At 46.4% G+C, this 19,489-nt stretch overlaps 1 non-coding gene and 1 pseudogene across 1 annotated transcript; both read left to right on the forward strand.

The window, feature by feature from the left end:
* Positions 1 to 1,870: 1,870 nt before the first annotated feature.
* On the forward strand, positions 1,871 to 2,333 carry LOC142046637 (18S ribosomal RNA). The gene has a single exon (XR_012655653.1). It is a non-coding gene; the product is annotated as an 18S ribosomal RNA (ribosomal RNA).
* Positions 2,334 to 5,244: 2,911 nt separating this feature from the next.
* Positions 5,245 to 6,321, forward strand: LOC142046613 (NADH-ubiquinone oxidoreductase chain 2-like; annotated as a pseudogene).
* Positions 6,322 to 19,489: the final 13,168 nt, after the last annotated feature.

Below are 19,489 nucleotides of genomic sequence, written 5' to 3' on the forward strand. Positions count from 1 at the left end.
AATCTCTTTCTGTATTGGCAGGGGCCCTGGAGGTTTTTCGCCTTCCTCTGCAGCGTGGGGCATGGGTCACTTGCTGGTGGATTCTCTGCAGCTTGATGTCTTCAAACCACAATTTTGAGGACTTCAATAACTCAAGTCATGTGTTAGGGGTTGTTATGAAAGTGGATGGGTAGGGTTCTGTGGCCTGCTTTGTGCAGGAGGTCAGACTAGATGATCATATTGGTCCCTTCTAACCTACGAGTCTATGAGTCCCAAGAAATCATATAACTGAAAAATCATATGCTGTCTCATCCCTTGTATTTACAGAGCAGTTTATCATATAATTAGGAAATAGAAATTGGTGTGCAGTATTTTCACTTTGCTAGTTAGCAATTCGTGAGCTGTCATTTAAAGCTCTGTTGTGGCTAGATGAATGCTCAGAACAGCTTTCCCATCTTTTCTTAAAAAATGGCTCCCCAAATCCTGCAAATGGAAAGGGATACCTGTGTTGTATCTTGGGGTTGTGTGATCTTGACATGTCTTGGGCTGATTAGAATTTATCTTGATTTCATAAATCAACTTTGTATAGTATAGCTTGTTTAAAATAACTGCCGAGTTGTTCTCCGATTTCCAGAGCAAATTTTGGTGCCTACAAAATGATCACTATTCTCAAGAAATGTTAGTAAAACAATTTAATTACTAGAAATCACCATTTCTAACAGGAAAAATAAATTAATAGATGTCCTGTAAATTGATTTATTATGACTTATTATAATCATGTGTACAATACTGTACCATTGCCAGAATTACATTTTCATCTTACAAAGGAGCTAATATATCGAGCATATACATTTCTTACTGTTGTGATACAGCAGGGCCAGGGAGCAGTCGGAGAGTGGTCCTTTTGAGTGCTGGGACGAAAGTGGTGCTAGCTCGCCCACTGCTAAAAGCCCTTCCCCCAATGTAAGGAGGAGCTACTAAACCCAGAACCCAGCCAAGTTTGTGGGACAACAAAGGCAATAACAGGAACAAGTGTGGAGGTCAAAGGGCCAAAACTAGGGAACCAGAAGGGAACACCGAACAGAGAACCCTGGACAGCATCTATTGCTCCTCGAAGGCATTGAGAGAGCCAGCAGACACTGTCCAGAGGAACTCTGCTCAGATATGTGAGCAGATAAAAGAATGAAAGACAGCCACACAGTCGCAGCCCCCGCTCCCTGCCAACCTCTTCTCTCTAGAGTTACAAATGGCCACCTTGGCCATGGCTAGGAGAAGGTTGATTAGGTGGTCCCATGACTTCTTGGGGCCTCGGATATAATGTTATTGTAGCTTATCACAAAGCATGGCACTGAAGTTGCCAAGATGGGTAGCTAACATACCCCCAAAACACAAAGATTTGGTCCTAACCTTACTGTTACTTTTTGCTAAGCTTACACATGCAAGTATCAGCATACCAGTGAAAATACCCTAACAGTCCCACCAGACAAAAGGAGTTGATATCAGGCACGCCACGACAGCCCAAGACATCTAGCTTCTTGCCACACCCCCAAGGGCACCCCAGCAGTGATAAAAATTAAGCAAATGAGCGTAAGCTTGACTTAGCTATAGCAAAGAGGGTTGGTCAATCTTGTGCCAGCCACCGCGGTTATACAAGAAACCCAAACCAACAGAAAATCGGCGTAAAATGTGACTAAAGCAACTATCTAAAAAAATTAAGGAGAACCCTGCACTCAACTGTTATACGTAAAAGTACATGATCATCCCAATATGAAAATAGCCTTAATGTAACAGAACTATTTGAACTCACGATCGCTAAGACACAAACTGGGATTTGATACCCCACTATGCTTAGCCATAAACTCAGATATTTAACACAAAAAAATATCCGCCAGAGAACTACGAGCAAAACGCTTAAAACTCTAAGGACTTGGCAGTGCCTCAAACCCTCCTAGAGGAGCCTGTTCTATAATCGATAATCCATGATCCACCTCACCATCTCTTGCCAATACCGCCTATATACCACCATCACTAGCCTACCCTGTGAAGGATATAAAAGTAAGCAAAATAGCTAACAACAGCTAATAAGTCAGGTCAAGGTGTAGCTAACTGAGATGGAAGAAATGGGCTACATTTTCTAAACTAGAAATTATCTCACGGAAAGAACTATGAAACAAGTCCTATAAGTAGGATTTAGCAGTAAATAGGGATCAGAATGCCCAATTTAAGCCGGTCCTGAGGCACGCACACACTGCCCGTCACCCTCCTCAAATCAACCACTACCCTATAAATAAACCACAACAAACAAATAGATAAGGCAAGTCGTAACATGGTAAGTATACCGGAAGGTGTACTTGGAACATTCAAAATATAGCTTAACCAAAAGCATTCAGCTTACACCTGAAAGACGTCTACTAAAACAAGACTATTTTGAACAACAATCTAGCCCAACCAACAAATAAAAATACAACAAAACAAAATTATCCTACCAAAACCAATCAAAACATTCTTCACCATCCTAGTATAGGAGATAGAAAAGATAGAGTTGGAGCAATAAAGACAGTACCGCAAGGGAAAGATGAAAAACAATGAAATACTCACCAAGCCCTAAAAAGCAAAGATTAACTCTTATACCTTTTGCATCATGGTTTAGCGAGCACATCCAAGCAAAGACACCTGAAGTCTGAACTCCTGAAACCAAGTGAGCTACTTAAAGGCAGCCCCATCAGGCTAAATCCGTCTCTGTGGCAAAAGAGTGGAAAGACCTATAAGTAGAGGTGAAAAGCCTAACGAATTTGGTGATAGCTGGTTGCTCAACAAGAGAATATAAGTTCAACCTTAAACCTTCTACAAAACATTTCAAAGTAAAAAGAAAAGTTTAAGATCTATTCAATCGGGTTACAGCCCGATTGAAAAAGGCCACAGCCTAAAATGGAGGACAAAACACCAAAACATTCATCACCGTAGGCCTTAAAGCAGACATCACCAAAGAAAGCGTCAAAGCTCCACTACCATAGACAAAATAATAAACTTTTTTCCCCAAACAACATTGAGCTATTCTACCCTAATAGAAGAACTAATGCTAAAATGAGTAACAAGAAGAACAGAACTTCTCTACGCGCTAGCTTAAATCATAACAGACAAACTACTGATTATTAACAGCCATACTATAAAACCAACAACACTTAAAACACCCTATAAACCAGACTGTTAACCCAACACAGGAGCGCATGTAAGAAAGATTAAAATTTGTAAAAGGAACTAGGCAAACCAAACGAGCCCGACTGTTTACCAAAAACATAGCCCCCAGCAAGAACACAAGTATTGGGGGTAATGCCTGCCCAGTGACACTGTTAAACGGCCGCAGTATCCTAACCGTGCAAAGGTAGCGTAATCACTTGTCTTTTAAATAGAGACTAGAATGAATGGCCAAACGAGGCTCTACCTGTCTCTTACAAATAATCAGTGAAATTGATCTTCCCGTGCAAAAGCAGGAATAACATTATAAGACGAGAAGACCCTGTGGAACTTCAAATATAAAATCAACTATCACCAACACCCACCTAACAGGCCTATACCAAATAGTATCTGATTTTTTTTTCGGTTGGGGCGACCTCGGAGCAAAACAAAACCTCCGAAAAATAAAGAAACTCTTTAAACCTAGAATAACAGTTCAAAGTGCTCCCGGCAAAATGATCCAATATATTTGATCAACGAACCAAGCTACCCCAGGGATAACAGCGCAATCCCATTCTAGAGTCTCTATCGACGATGGGGTTTACGACCTCGATGTTGGATCAGGACATCCTGATGGTGTAGCTGCTATCAAGAGTTCGTTTGTTCAACGATTAACAGCCCTACGTGATCTGAGTTCAGACTGGAGCCATCCAGGTTGGTTTCTATCTATAAACTTGAGCCTTTTGCAGTACGAAAGGACCGAAAAGACAAGGCCAATATCAAAAACAAGCCTTACTTTACATTAGTGAAAACAACTTAACTAATAATAAGACATAAACCTAGGCCCAAAAAAAGGGCCAAATTGGGATGGCAGAGCCAGGTATAAATGCAAAAGGCCTAAACCCTTTACCCAGGGGTTCAACTCCCCTTCTCAATTTGTGAAAACATTCTTATCTAGCCTCATATCCCCATTAATACATATAGTCCCAATCTTAATCGCTGTAGCCTTCTTTACCTTAATTGAACGAAAAGTACTAGGCTACATACAACTTCGAAAAGGCCCAAACATCATAGGACCATACGGACTACTACAACCAGTGGGAGGTGGAGTAAAATTATTTATCAAAGAACCAATCTACCCACTAAATTCATCAATCACATTATTTACTATATCCCCAATCCTAGCCCTATTACTAGCACTACCAATTTGACTCCCCCTTCCAATTCCATTCCCACTAGCCGACCTCAATCTAGGTGTCTTACTTTTAATCTCCATCTCCAGCCTCATGGTCTACTCAATCCTATGGTCAGGATGAGCTTCAAACTCAAAATACGCCCTAATAGGAGCCCTACAGGCAGTAGCCCAAACTATCTCATACGAAGTAACCCTAGGAATCATCCTACTCTCCCTAATCCTCTTCTCGGGAGGCTTTAACATACAAACATTTATAGTAACACAAGAACTAATATATTTAATATTCTCCTCTTGACCGCTTATAATAATATGATATATCTCTACATTAGCCGAAACCAACCGAGCACCATTTGACCTAACCGAAGGCGAATCTGAACTCGTATCAGGATTCAACGTCGAATACGCTGCTGGGCCCTTCACCTTATTCTTCCTAGCAGAATACTCAAACATCCTAATAATAAACACCTTAACCACCATCCTATTCCTAAACCCTGCCCGCATCAACAACACCCCAGAACTATTCTCCCTATCACTAATCTCAAAAGTAATACTACTATCAACAGGATTTCTATGAATCCGAGCTTCCTACCCACGATTCCGATATGACCAACTGATACATCTCCTATGAAAGAATTTCCTCCCGGTCACCCTAGCACTATGCCTCTGACATATTTCAATTGCCGACTGCCTTATCAGGGTTACCACCAATACTATAGGACATGTGCCTGAACCAAAGGATCACCTTGATTGGGTGAATAATAGAGGTTAAAATCCCCTTGTCTCCTTAGAAAAATAGGAATTGAACCTATACCAGAGAGATCAAAACTCCCCATACTCCCATTATACTACATTCTAGTAGAGTCAGCTAATTAAGCTCTTGGGCCCATACCCCGAAAATGTTGATTAAAATCCTTCCTATACTAATGAATCCATATGCAAGCACAATCATTACCGCAAGCCTAATTATAGGACCATTACTCACAATTTCCAGTAACCACTGAATTCTAGCATGAACAGGCCTAGAAATCAGCACCCTAGCCATCATCCCACTAATCGCTAAACAACACCACCCACGAGCAATCGAAGCCGCCATCAAATATTTCCTAACACAAGCAACCGCCTCGACATTAATCCTATTCTCTAGTATTATCAATGCATGAACACTAGGCCAATGAAGCATCGCACAAATATCCAACAACATCTCATGTACAATCCTTACCACAGCCCTAGCCATTAAACTAGGGCTAGCCCCATTCCATTTTTGATTACCAGAAGTACTTCAAGGAACCACCACAACAACAGCCCTAATCTTAACCACCTGACAAAAACTAGCACCATTATCCCTACTAGTAATAACCGCCCAATCCATAAACACACCATTAATACTGACACTAGGACTCACATCTGCCATTACTGGAGGATGAAATGGATTTAACCAAACCCAATTATGAAAAATTATAGCATTTTCCTCTATCGCCCATCTAGAATGAATAGCCACAATCCTCACTCTATCCCCCAAACTTATACTACTTACAATCTACACATATATCATCATAACTTCTACAATATTCTTAATAATTAAACTTCTGGAGACAAACAAAATCTCCGTAATAACATCATGAACAAAACTCCCTACACTAAACACTATAATAATATTAACCCTCATATCACTAGCAGGACTACCACCACTAACAGGATTTATGCCCAAATGATTAATCATTCAAGAACTAACTAAACAACACATACTTATTATTGCCACTATAATAGCCCTCTTGTCGCTACTTAACCTATTCTTCTACCTACGAATCTCGTACTACGCAACCATTACATTGCCCCCAAATTCCACTAACTACCTACAACGATGACACAAAACCAATCAAAAACACTACCTTGCCCTAATAACCACCCTATCCATCTCCTTACTTCCAATCACACCCACCCTACTAACCGCCATCTAGAAACTTAGGATCAAACCTGTAAAACTGGGGGCCTTCAAAGCCTCAAACAAGAGATAAAACCTCTTAGTTTCTGATAAGACCTATAAGACTCTACCTTATATCTCATGAATTCAACTCAAACACTTTAATTAAGCTAAGGCCTTAACTAGACAAATGGGCTTTGATCCCATAACAAATTTAGTTAATAGCTAAACACCCTATCCAGCGGGCTTTTGCCTACTTTTCCCGCTCTATAAAAGCGGGAAAACCCCGACACAAGTGTGGGGAAAAAAGTGCAGTCAGAACCTCAACAATTGATTCAGTAGGAGTCAGAAGAGGGGCTGCAGCCTGGTGCACAGAAGGTATGCATGCACCAGGGTCTCCCTCATGCCACGGAAGGGACAGGCTTCAGGGGCAGAAGTGAACTGCATGAGGTACACGCCTGTGCTCACAGCTCTATAGAGGAGCCACCAGCTGATATCCCCGGCAGGCCATAGGACTAAGATGGAATATAAGCTGGCCCACTGGGGTTCCCCACCTTCCATTGCTGGTAAAAGGTCCCACCACTTGGTATCTGAGTGGGACACGAGGGTGGGAAAATGAAATGTGTTCAGCACAAGTGCGTATAGATGGTCTCCTGGCCCGGTTCGAAAATGAACCGGCTGCAAGACATGCAGCCAGCTTGGGGTACGAAGAAGGGGAGGCCAGGAAGGCTCATGGAGGTGGGGGCTGATGGAAAGATCCGGAGAGTCTGGAGTGAGAGGCAGGCAGGGCGCACCCTCTCGCAGGACCCACTCAAGGAAAGCTCGAGCCCAGTGGGCAGGGCTGCCTCCAACTCCTGGAGAACGTGTTGGGCGACTTTAAGGGTGGAGAGCCCCATGCACCAAGTACCAGGGGCTTCACACGGCCCCCCAGATCATAGTCTGGCATACCAAAGAGGACTCTTCTACCTGCACATGAAGATGGGGATTGTGTAGCAGGGGCTCCATGAAGACATTTACTCCCTTGGTGGCCACCACAGATCTGGTTGCTGAAACCAGCCTCCAGGTCCGGAGGAGGTCCTGGTAGAAGACCAAAGCTCAGAGAGGTCTTGCGGAAGACCTCTCGAATGGAGAAAAAAGAGTTGATGGTCATATCGAAGCCAGCAGAGAAAGGCACTCTAAAGGAGTCTCTGCAGGGCCTGGAGGAAGAAGACATGGACCTGCCTGTGAATGCATATCAGGCCCTGTCCTCCCTGCTCCAGGGGAAGATGGAGAACCCCTGCAGAGTCCCAGTGCAGTTCCAGCCAAAAAAACTCCAGAACCAACCTCTGGAGGTTGGCCAGGAACTCCAGGATTGGGCTCAGGGTGTTGAACTGGTGCTAGAGCATGGACAGGACCAGTTGGTTAAGAACCAGCACTCTCCCACAGAGGGAAAGGCACTGGAGCAGTCCTGTCCAGCACAGCAACTGCCCAGTCATCCTGCCCTCTAAACCATGCCAGTTCTCTGGCGGAGACGGATGTGTGTCAGAAAGGTAAACATCAAGACAGAGCAGCAGACTCATGATCCCCCTGCATGGCCTGAAGCATGAGTGGGAGGGAGCTCACCCACCACATGGCCCTAATCACCAGCCCAGAGCTCTTGACCCAGTTGACCTTGGTGGAGGAGTCTGCTGAATAAACAGCTTGGCAAGCCTCCACCTGCACCAGGTCGTCTGAGTCCTGGACTACGAGGAGTACATCATCGGCATATGCTGCCAGGCGCAGCCACACCTCCAGCTCATGCAGCACCAACCCAGTCAACCTCTTATGAAGGAGACGTAGGAACGGCTCAATGGCCAGAGTATACAGCTGACCTATCAGTGGATAGCCTTAACACACTCCTAGCCCGAAGCTGACAGATGCGGTCAGGGTCCAGCTGAGTCTGACCAAACACTCTGCAGAAGCATACTGCACCTGGAGAAACCCCACAAACCAACGCCCAAAGCCAAATGCCTACAGAGTGCTGAGGAGATACCGTGGTCCATCCAGTCAAAAGCCTACTCCTGATCCAACAACAGGAGGGCGAATGACAGACCATCCCCATACTCAAGCTCCAAGAGATCCCAGACCAGACAAAGCTTATTAAAGATGGTACAGCCTGGGATGGTGTAGGTCTGGTCATGGTGGACTACATCCGCCACACAGACTCGCAGCCTCAGTGAGATGGCCTTTGGCATGACCTTATAGTCCATGCTGAGCAGAGAGACGGGACGCCAATTCCAGAGATTGCAGAGGTCCCCCTTCTTTGACAACAGGGCAAGCACCACTTTCCAAGAACTTGGCTGAAGATGTCCCATAACATATGGTAGAACTCCACAGTCAACCCATCCATGCCCTGAGATTTATTGGTGGGCATGAGATGGAGAGCTTCCGAGAACTCGGCGAGAGTGAGAGGCAACTCCAGCTGGTCCGGGTCAACTATGCTGACCGTCAGGAGTCCGTCCCTGTCATAAACAGATGATTAAGGGTTAATGCCTCCTTTACCTGTAAAGGGTTAAAAAGTTCACCTAGCCTAGCTAACACCTGACCAGAGGAAGCAGTGGGGGAACAAGATGTTTCAAAAGGAAGGAGGGAAGTTTTTCCTTTGTTTAGAGTTTCAGTTTCAGCCAGAGTGAAAAGATCAAGGAACCAGCCTCTTATCAGAGTAGTAAGTTTTAAAAAGGAATAAGTAGATTTATGTTTATTTCTTTGTAACCTGTCTTATGCAATTAGAGGTAGAATCAAATGGGGTATTTGGGTATTATTTTTGTGTGTGTAACTAAATTTGTGCCCAGGGGAACATCCTCTGTGTTTGAAAACTGTTGTCTGTGAGAGTAGCTGGTATGCTAATCTCTCCCAGGGGGTTTTCTTTTACCTTTCTTTTCTTTAATTAAAAGCCTTTTTTCTTAATACCTGACTGATTTTTTCCTTGTTTTTAGATCCAAGGGGGTTGGATCTGGACTCACCAGGGATTGGTGGGAGAAAGGAGGGGGGATGGTTAATTTCTCCTTGTTTTAAGATCCAAGGGATTGGATCTGGACTTACCAGGGAATTGGTGAAGGAGTCTCTCAAGGCTACCCAGGGATGGGAAGGTTTTGGGGGGAAAGGGAGTGATCCAGACACTGAAAATTCTGGATGGTGGCAGTGATACCAGATCTAAGCTAGTAATTAAGCTTAGAAGTGTCCATGCAGGTCCCCACATCGGTACCCTAAAGTTCAGAGTGGGGAAGGAAACTTGACAGTCCCAAAGCAATCCACAGGCATCAGCATTGGTCTTCCACCCGGATAAAAGTGAACATAGAGTCATTGTCTGGGTGGTGGTCATGCCAGACGTCCACCAGGGAATGATGAGCTACAATCTCCTGGAGGAGGTCTGCGGCAGCCGAGCTCGTCTCGATCCCCATGCAATCCTGATCCTCAAGGGTGCTCCAGCTGAGGCCTCTGTGCCCAGTGTGGCGACTGCTGACACTGAGCAGCTGGGCTCTGAGCCCAACGGTGCCTTTCCTTTTGAGGTGGAGTGGCAGCCCTTGATCTCCCCCCCCCCCCCGAGCTGTAACCATGGGTGCTTCACATAGCGAGGCACCTGCGCCTAGCGCTGTGGGGGTCTCCCTATCCCTTTCTGCTCTTTTAACCACCGTGCCCTGTTGAGGGGTGTCATGTCCTGGTGGCTTTGCCACTCGGGCCCCTGATTTTGTTCCTGTCCCCATCCCTAACCCTGTCCCTGGTCCATGTCCTGCCCCATCCCTATCCCTCTTTCAGCCCCCCGCTACTGTCCTTAAACTTTTTTTCCTCCCTCTTCCTGTTGCTGCTGCCCCTGGAGTTGCCTCATTTTCTTTTTACAAGGGCCCCCAAGAGGCAGTCTTGGTTTTTCCCTCTCCAGGCCCATCTGGGGCTGCAGTTTTCCCTCCGTCATTGTCCTCAGTGCCAAGTGATGAGTCAGGCGGTGGGGACCTGATCCCTGCTTGCCCATCTTGATAGGCCACAGGACTAGCAGGGGGCTCCAATAGGGAGATGCTCCGGGGCCCATGACCCCGGTCTCTGCCGCACAGGGGAACAAGCTTTGCTGTTTCTTGGAGGGCACCCATGGCTCCTCGAACAGAGTGTATCTTGCTCATCAACACTGGGGTGATTTCCATCCTGTTCTACAGAACATGAGGGCCATTTTGAAGGAGGGCAAAGGGACTAGGAAGCAGGATGCACAGCTCACCAGTGGACCCACTGCTTTCATGACATCCTTATGGCTTTTGGGGTTGGTCATGGTTTGCTGCAGGATCCAATGGGCCCCACTAGCATCCCTAACCATGAAGATCATTGCCAGCCCTGCTTATGTTGCCATCCATCTTTGCCACTTTGAACAGCCGGGCTGTAGAGTGGGTCTCTGCAGGTGTCAGGTGCTCTCCTTCCTTCAGGTGGGGGGATACTCGGCTATTTTCCTGCAGGGTACCCACATACCCATGTCCTCCAAAGGCTCAAGAGGGACATGAATGCCCCCCCCACCACCAAGCCCCTCTCTACCTTCTCCTGGATAGTGGCCTCCAGTGCCAGAAAGAACACCACCTTCCCAAACCTCTTAGAGGTCACCACCATTGCCATGGGCCCCACCATCCGCACCGTCACCGACACATAGGTTTCCATGTGGGGCAAGGCCAACACTAGGAGCTGGGCCTTTAAAAATCTACCAACTATCACAAGACTCATGATAAAATTAGAGTTGCTAATACTATATAACTTATGTCAATATATCTTTGCTAAAGAGGTCATAAAATCCCACAAATACATGTTCAGATAATGTTAGTGTCTTGCTTAAACTTATACACTGAGATTTGGCTTAATAGGAGATAAAGCTAAACTTCTGATTACTTGTCCCTGAGCAGGTATTCTAGCTTACATAATATTTGGAGACACTAACAACAGATAGACCCTTTAGAAAGTCCCCTAATGTCTGCACCATGAAGAATGACTTTTAAACGTGTTATCACTTAGATAATAGTTGGTCCTATAGGTTCATTGAGGAATGTGTAGATCTGAAAACAAAGTCTTCAGTGAACCTATGAAATACCTATGAATACATGAAATGAAGTATTTTTGTAGTAGTATTAAAATAATAATACAATTATAGGGATAAGCAAAGTGAAGAGAAGAGCATGGATAAACATATTTCTGTATATACGAATTGCAGATAGTGGAGCCTTATGTCTCAACCCGGAAAAGTCTGAGCACCTACAACTCCCACTGAATGATTCAGAGAAAGAAATGTCATTCTAAGCTTAATTATAAATAATGGATTAATAAAAATAAACCAAATATTTTAAAAAATCAGTTAAGTTCCTCCAAAGGTTTTCTATGGGGCCTCAGTCTGAAACAGTGAATGTCACTATGCTATCAGGGATCATTTTCTACATGACCTTCAGCCCTCTAACACATACATGTAGGTGAGCTGTTTGGACTGATGCAGGAAATGTGGAAATTAATGTGGATATTAATCTTCATATTATGTCTATTGATGGAATATAATCACTGGCATTCATTGGGTGAATGTATTTGAGACACCAGAAATACTTAAATGTAGGGAAGTTTGATGCTCTGTGACCACCTCTTTGCCACTGTTTCAGCAGTAGCTCTTCACATGTGTTTGTTAAATAATGTAGCAGCTAGTTTTACCTCAGTTTCCACCATTACCTCATTAGACTCCAGATCCTTATGGGTCATAAAAAACCTCAGACTCTGTTGTCGTGTATCTCCTGGTGAACTCTCATAAAAATTATGAAATTCTCTTTGCTATTGCCATACGGGAGGTAGTGTCAGTGTTCCATCAGCAAGTGCCTGTTCGTTCTATTTCTAAGACGGCTTGCTATTCATTGTATTTCTCCCCACAGAGAATAGGAATGGTGCAGAATCAAAGCTGAAGCTTTAGTGAACTACAGATTTCATTGTACCTTCCCAGGCTCATTAATTCTGCTAACAGCTTCCACTTGTTAAGAGGCTCTGCGAGTGAGGACAGCAGCAGCAGTCAGTGATGCTAAAACAGGGGTAGCAGCAGAGACTATTATATTGGCTGAAGTGAAGGTGAGAGGTGGGGATGAGAATGTGAATTTTTGTTGTGTAAGTTTGGGGTTTTTTTTTAACTTAACCCCAATTGCACAATTTTCAGATTAACCCTTTGCCCCCAAAAGAAAAATAACTAAAACACCAGTCATAGGCTACTTGTATTCATTCCTTGTAACCCTATTGATTTCTGTGGTTCCATAGCTGAAAATAACGAAAGAGTTTTGCCCTTTTTGTCAGCTTCCCACCATAGAAGGATCTTTCTTTTGTTCCTATTCTTAGTCATATTAGGTAATGATAGAAACTGGATTCCAGCCTCCTCGAGTACTGTGGCTTAAACCTATGAAAGTATTTTCCATGAAGATCCTGTTACTGCTTCTGAAGGTTTTTTTCCTCCTTTAGTGTCTGTCCCCTGCTGAACTACACAGTGAATATAAAACACATTCCTATTAAGCATTCATTCCATCTGCAAAATCCAAAGCAAAATAATGAAAGCAACCATATTCTATCTACACACACATGTATATATGTGTAAAAACACATGCATGAATTGGCCTTGTTACTCCACTGCACCAGAGCTCTGCTTGGATGAAGTGGGCAGATTGGTTGAGTTGCTGACAAAGAGTCATTTGTCCTGTAAGTTTAAGCTGTGGGGGGATATTTTGGGACACATGAAGTGTCATAGCTGCCTGAGATTCTCCCTGCACATGGTGAATTCACTAGGGCAAACCTCCAGACACTATAAATTCACTTTGTGCCAAATAAGCAGCATAAAATGAATCTGGCAGACTGGATGATCCAGCAGGGTCACTGGGGGGGGAGGGGAAGTGGGGCAATTTGCCCCGGCCCTGCCTCCACCTTCCCCCATCCACCGGCGCCTCAGCACACCACGTCCAGGAGTGGCCCAGGATAGAGTTAAAGCGGTGTGGCTCCAGGGGGGCCTGAGCTCCTCCTCACTCAGAATCGCATGGTAAGGGGTTGGGGCTGCAAGCTCCAGTCCCGCCAGAACCATGCTGGTGCAGAGCTGTCCAGGGGCCAGGGTAGCTCCTGGACATGGTGCGCTGAGGCTCCGAGAGAGGGAAGAGGCAAGGGTAACCCAGGAGCAACTCTGGACAGAGCTAAAATGGCGTGGCTCAGGTGAGGCCTGAGCTCCTCCCTGCTCAGAGCCACGTGATAAGGGGGCAGGGCAGTGAGCTTCAGGCTGACCAGCAGGAGCTCAGGCCCTGCTGGAGTCAGGCCACTGCAGCACTGTCCAGGGCCGCTCCTGGACGCGGCATGCTGAGGGGGGGGAGGTGGGGGTAAGCAGCATGGCAGGGGTCTGGCCAGGGCCAGGGCCGGGGCCAGGGCCGGGGGGGGGCGTTGGATAAGGGGCAGGGAGTCCCAGAGACAGTCAGGAGACAGGGAGGGGGCAGAGGTTCTGCGGGGTCAGTCAGGGGATGGAGAACGGGGATTGGATCATGGGCATTCTGAGAGTCTGTCAGGACTCGGTGGGGGGTGGGTGGATAGGAGTCAAGGCAGTCAGGGGACAGGGAACAGGGGAGGTTTGTGGGGGTGGAGTCCCGGGATGGTGGTTGGAGAGGAGGTCTTGGGGGACGGTGAGGGAACAAGGAGCAGGATGGGTCGGGGATTCTGAGGGGGGCAGGAAGTGGATGGGGGTTGGAGAAGGGGCAGGGCCAGGCTGTTTGGGGAGGCACAGCCTTCCCTACCCTAAAGCTCATTCAGCAGTTTGAGGTTTGCAGATAGCTATTTAACTCAAAGAGCCAAGCTGTTATTTTTTCCATGGGGGACAGATCACATAAGAAGAGCAATATCCTACACCAGCTACCTCCTTCCCAACCCTACCAACAGAGACCCCTCCTCCCCTGCATTCCCTGAGGTTCCAAAGGGGTGAGATCAGTGGTTCTCAAACTTTTGTACTGGTGACCTCTTTCACATAGCAAATCTCTGTGTTTGACCCCCCCATGTAAATTAAAAACACTTTTTTATATATTTAACACTATTATAAATGCTGGAGGCAAATCGGGGTTTGAGATGGAGGCTGACAGCTTGCGTCTCCCCAGTAATAACCTTGTGACCCCCTGAGGGGTCCCGACCCCCGGTTTGAGAACCCCTGGGTTAATTTAATTTTAGCACTCTGTGTCCATTCACATGCATGTGCTATTTTGAGCATTTCAGTTTTCACAACATAGGCTCATCCCAAATTCTGGAACAAGCTCAAATGCTCAGTTCATGGAGTATGTACATAAGCTATACTAAAGACAAATCCACAGTAACCTCTCTAGTTTGTGAGGGACCCTGTGGAGCCAGTCTCTGGGAAACAGATACATTCATGGAGGTTAAGTCCATTAATGGCTATTAGCCAGGATGGGTAAGGAATAGTGTTCCTAGCCTCTGTTTGTCAGAGGGTGGAGATGGATGGGAGGAGAGAGATCACTTGATCATTACCTATTAGGTTCACTTCCTCTGGGGCACTTGGCATTTGCCCCAGTCGGTGACAGGAAACTGGGCTGGATGGACCTTTGGTCTGACACAGTATGGCCATTCTTATGTTCTAAGCTAAATGAACCCAAAGTTATGGAGACAGATATGAGTCAAGGAAGCCAGCAGAGTATCAGAAACCTGGAAAAATTTCTGACTGGATGGGCTCAGGCATTTGGTCACAAACTGAGGTGGTTCAAAAGTTTTGGATTTTTTTTTAAGCAGAATTTTTTTCTTGTTTCTTTAAACAAACACAGCAAGCAGCAAATATTTGGCCACATACTTTTGAAACCCCAAACCGTGTTCAGGCTTTGGCAGACTAATTTCAGCTTTTCAATTAAAAAAACCCACAACAAATGTTGAAGGAAAGCAGACATTGGCTGTGATTTTTTTCTGCTTTTAAAAAACCCCTAGTTTTTGATCCCAAAACAGTTTTGACAGAAAATATTTGTCCAACCCCTTTAATGAGCTTTAGTGCCTTTTAGCACTAGTTGATGCTGAGAACCAGTGATACCTTGTAAAGATGACTTGAAAAGTTTTCTCAAAACTGGCTTTGTGCCAAGATGTGGAAGGTTTTTAAATGTTTCTTTTTCAAGGGCTGTCCGGGGAGGCAAATGGGGCAATTTGCCTCAGGCCCCGCAGGGGCCCCCATGAGAATATAGTATTCTATAGTACTGCAACTTTTTTTTATGGAAGGGGCCTTTGAAATTGCTTTGCCCCAGGCCTCCTGAATCCTCTGGGCAGCGCTGTGATCCAGTCCCCCTCATCCCCCACCCCCTGCTTTATACTTATATGGACCACACACGCTGACTAACTCCAGCTGATTTGCATCACCAGAATTACACCAGTTTACATCTATTTTCTCTATTTCTTTCTTGCTGGCGTATGACTGTGTAATTTTTACCACTGGTACCATGAGGGGATATTTATCCCTGCATCGGAACTGCGTGTCCTTCCCTGGAATTCTGTTTCAGAGGTGGAGAGGGCAAAACTTTCATTTTCACTTAGCTCTCCATAGTAGCCCAGTTAGCAGTTGCCAAGAAGATGGGTAGATTTATAATATCTATCTTGGCCTGCTTCCTCACAGTTTGTGGCAAGTGCAGGCAGAGCAGAAATTTTTGATGCCCCCAATCATAAGGACATTTCAAGTGCCTTGTGCTGCCTCGGGTCACTTTCTGTTCCTGTAGAAGACTTTCTGCAAATGGGGGTCTATCGAGATAACTTGCTTCTCCATCCCAATGTATGTCATCTGAATTTGATGCAAATATCTATATGTGATAGTGAGTGGGAAGGCTCAGTGCTTGAACAAGGAACACTTGATGCAGATAGAATAAAGATAGTGGAGACCTCCTAGTTTCTTCTACCCCTCTGAATGCTCCACAAAAAAACAAAACCAAAAGTATTTACTACAGGCTATCCGATACAAAATAAAGCTCGTCAGACTGATATACTTTGTACACAGCTGTCTGTGGCTACTGCTTTCTCTTAATTTGAGAGCAGATGCATGGTCCAGTGGTTACAATGCAAGAGTAGCATTTGTGAGACCTAGGTTCAAGTACTTCTTTTGTGACCTTGGGAAAATGACTTACAGCCAGAGTGTCTTTAAAGGTCTTTAGTCATATAAAGATGCAGATAGGATCCTAGTGGGATTTTCAAAGTGCCTAAGCACATGACTCCCACTGCTTATGGCTAATTGCTCCTTCACCTCCAAAGTCCTCTCTGACATGCACAAGATTTTAACCTCATCCACATTGTTCACTACCTACATGAAACCATTGAAAGACCTGGTGAGAGAATACAGGGTGATGTGCCAGCTACATGCAGATGCCCTTCCAGAAGTATGTTTTCTTAATGTCAGCACCATCTCCCAGATTTCTCAGTGACAAAAATCAGCACCTGGAGGCAGCTCAACTGGCAAAAGATGGTAAAAGAATCTTATCTTCTTTGTACTATTCCCAGTTACTTGCATTTTGCCTTCAGATTGTTAGTCGTCTGCCTTGTGTTTCTTCCTCAACAATACTGGATGGCTGAATAACCATAGCAGAAGAAAACCCCAAGCAAATAATAAAAAACAAAAACATTTACATGAGGGACTCCTCATGCTATGAGACAGACTGGGTCATGCTTTCTTGATCTCTGGGCTTGACTACTGGAGTACTAAGTCCCCTCTAAGCTGTGCGGCTGGAAGGTGGCCCAGCAGGCTATCAAGTGCCGCACAGTTCAGGTATCCCTTCTCCCACTGCTATGCTGCTCCTTCCCTCTGCCTTGGAGCTGCTCCTGGTAGCCTCCTGCTTGCTGTGTGGGGGGAAGTGGGAAGTGAAAGGGGGTGATGTCAGGGTGTCCCCTTCTGCCCATCCATGTACCCCATCTCCACTCAGAGCAGGGGGACACACAACAGGGCTCAGGACAGAGGCAGCCTGCTGGCAGTGACTGTTGTGTCTGAGCGTGCCGATCTACTTAAAAGGGCAGCATATTTAAAGCGGGAGAAGTGTACTTAAAGGTGCAATGCACGTCTCTCACACGCACACACACTGTGTCTCTGTCACACACAGTCTTTCACACTCACCTACTGATACATACTTGTATTACTGTTGTTGTTACTTCTTGATACTTCTTTCAAAGTGTGTTATTTTAGTCTTTTCACTGTTCTATGTATTTCATACTTTTTATTTCTTTCTTACACTTAAATTTAATTATTGGAATAGTGAGTTCTAAAATGCCTAACCTGTCCTGGCTGGAGCAAGTATCCCTATGGCAACTTTTTAAAAATATATCTTATAGCTACGTTTTTGGTTTCTACTGGTGGCGCACATCTGCACATTACCTCGTTCTGGTACATAACAAAATTCATTCCACATGTGAATGGAAAAAAATAGAGGGAACACTGCGTACATATCTAGGAATAAAGTCATATGCCTTGGAAAGCTCCAACTGGTATAAAAAGCAGCAATCCTTCTGCCTGCTGTTAGCAATCAACAGTGTCAAAGGTCTTAGAGGCACCTCTCCCCCAGCCCTTGAGGAGGTGCTGCGCAGGCAGGGAGAGGTGCCTCTCACCCGGCCTCAAGCTGCTATGGCAAGCGAGTCCTCTCTTCCCACCCCAGCCCCAGGGCAGCCTACACTTTCAAGCCAGCTCTGGTACCCCCAACTAGTGTCCTTACCTCCCTGCACCTCAATCCTCTGTCCCAGCCCTGAGCCCCTCCCACTCCACAAACCCCATGGTCCCACCCCCACCACACATCACCCCCACAGGGCCGCCCAGAGGGGGTGGGCAAGAGGGGCAATTTGCCCCAGGCCCCAGGCTCCGCAGGGGCCCCCACGAGAGTTTTTCGGCGCCCCTGGAGCGAGGTCCTTCACTAGCTCCAGGGGGTCCGGAAAACTCTTGCAGGGCCGGGCCCCGGAGCTTCTTTCGCTCCCGGTCTTCGCAGGCGGGGGAGGGCTGCTTCTGCTCCGGGGCAGAAGGACCTCCCGCCAGTGAATTACCGCCGAAGCGGGACCTGCCGCTGAAGTGCAACCCGGTCTTCGGAGGCGGGGGGGCCCTTCCGTTCCGGGACCCGCCGCTGAAGTGCCCCGAAGACCCACGGCGGGGGCACCCCGCCACCGAATTACCGCCGAAGAGCGGGCTGCACTTCGGAGGCAGGTCCGGCTCCGGCTCCGGCTCCGGCGGTAATTCGCCGGCGGGGGGCCTCCGCCGCGGGTCTTCGGGGCACTTCAGCGGCGGGTCCCGGAACGGAAGGGCCCCCGGCCGCCGAACAGGGCCGGCTCCAGACATTTCGCCACGCTGGGGGCGCCCTGCCGCTTGCGGTCCCGCGGCTCCGGTGGACCTCCAGTAGGCGTGGCTGCGGAGGGTCCCTGGTCCGCGGCTCCTGTGGACCTGCCGCAGGCACCCTTGCGGATGCTCCACCAGAGCCGCGGGACCAGCGGACCCTCCGCAGGCACGCCTGGGGGAGGTCCACCGGAGCCGGCTGCCGCCGATAGCCCCAGGCCCCCAGAATCCTCCGGGCAGCCCTGCACCTCCATGTTGGTGCAAATAACAAAATTCATTGCACACATGGACTTAAGAAATTAGAGGGAACACTGGTCCAATAGGTGTTGACAGTCTCAGTCAGTACGGCTCACAGGTGTTCTCTGCTCTGTTTTACCATGTAGGAGTGATTTAGGGACTCAGACACAGAGGTGGCCCTGACTGCTATCAGTTCTTCCATGACTATTACTTGCATGATGAGCATAAATCTGTAAAGAAGGTGTTATGCTCTTGGTTTATTATTTTAGGAAGGCCTAGAAGGCTTTTCTTGATGTAGTGTTCTTCTCTGTGTAAGGATGATAGTTTCTCAGAGGGAGAGGTGATAGGGCTGAATGAAAGCAGTCTGGATTTACAAAGAAATTTTGTACAACACAGAATAGTTCTGTGGAGTATGACTTTCCTGACTTTGAGGGTAGCCTCCTCCATGGCACTCTGAGTGACAACCATGGTGATCTAAGTAGGCAGTGGGGTATGATGTGGTGAGAGCAGGAGTTTTGTGCTTGAATGTCCACTGCAACAGTCAGGAAGTGGTTGTACTGATTCACTAATTCTTCTACTCCTTGTCTTCTTGATTGGGCAGATCTTTCAAGATTGGCTGAGTCCAAGAGATTTCAGAGGTGTACCCTGGTGGTGGTTTCTTCTAGCCTTGTGATAGGGAGAG

This window comes from Chelonoidis abingdonii, chromosome 3 (genome assembly GCF_003597395.2).
Source record: "Chelonoidis abingdonii isolate Lonesome George chromosome 3, CheloAbing_2.0, whole genome shotgun sequence".
NCBI lineage: Eukaryota > Metazoa > Chordata > Testudines > Testudinidae > Chelonoidis > Chelonoidis abingdonii.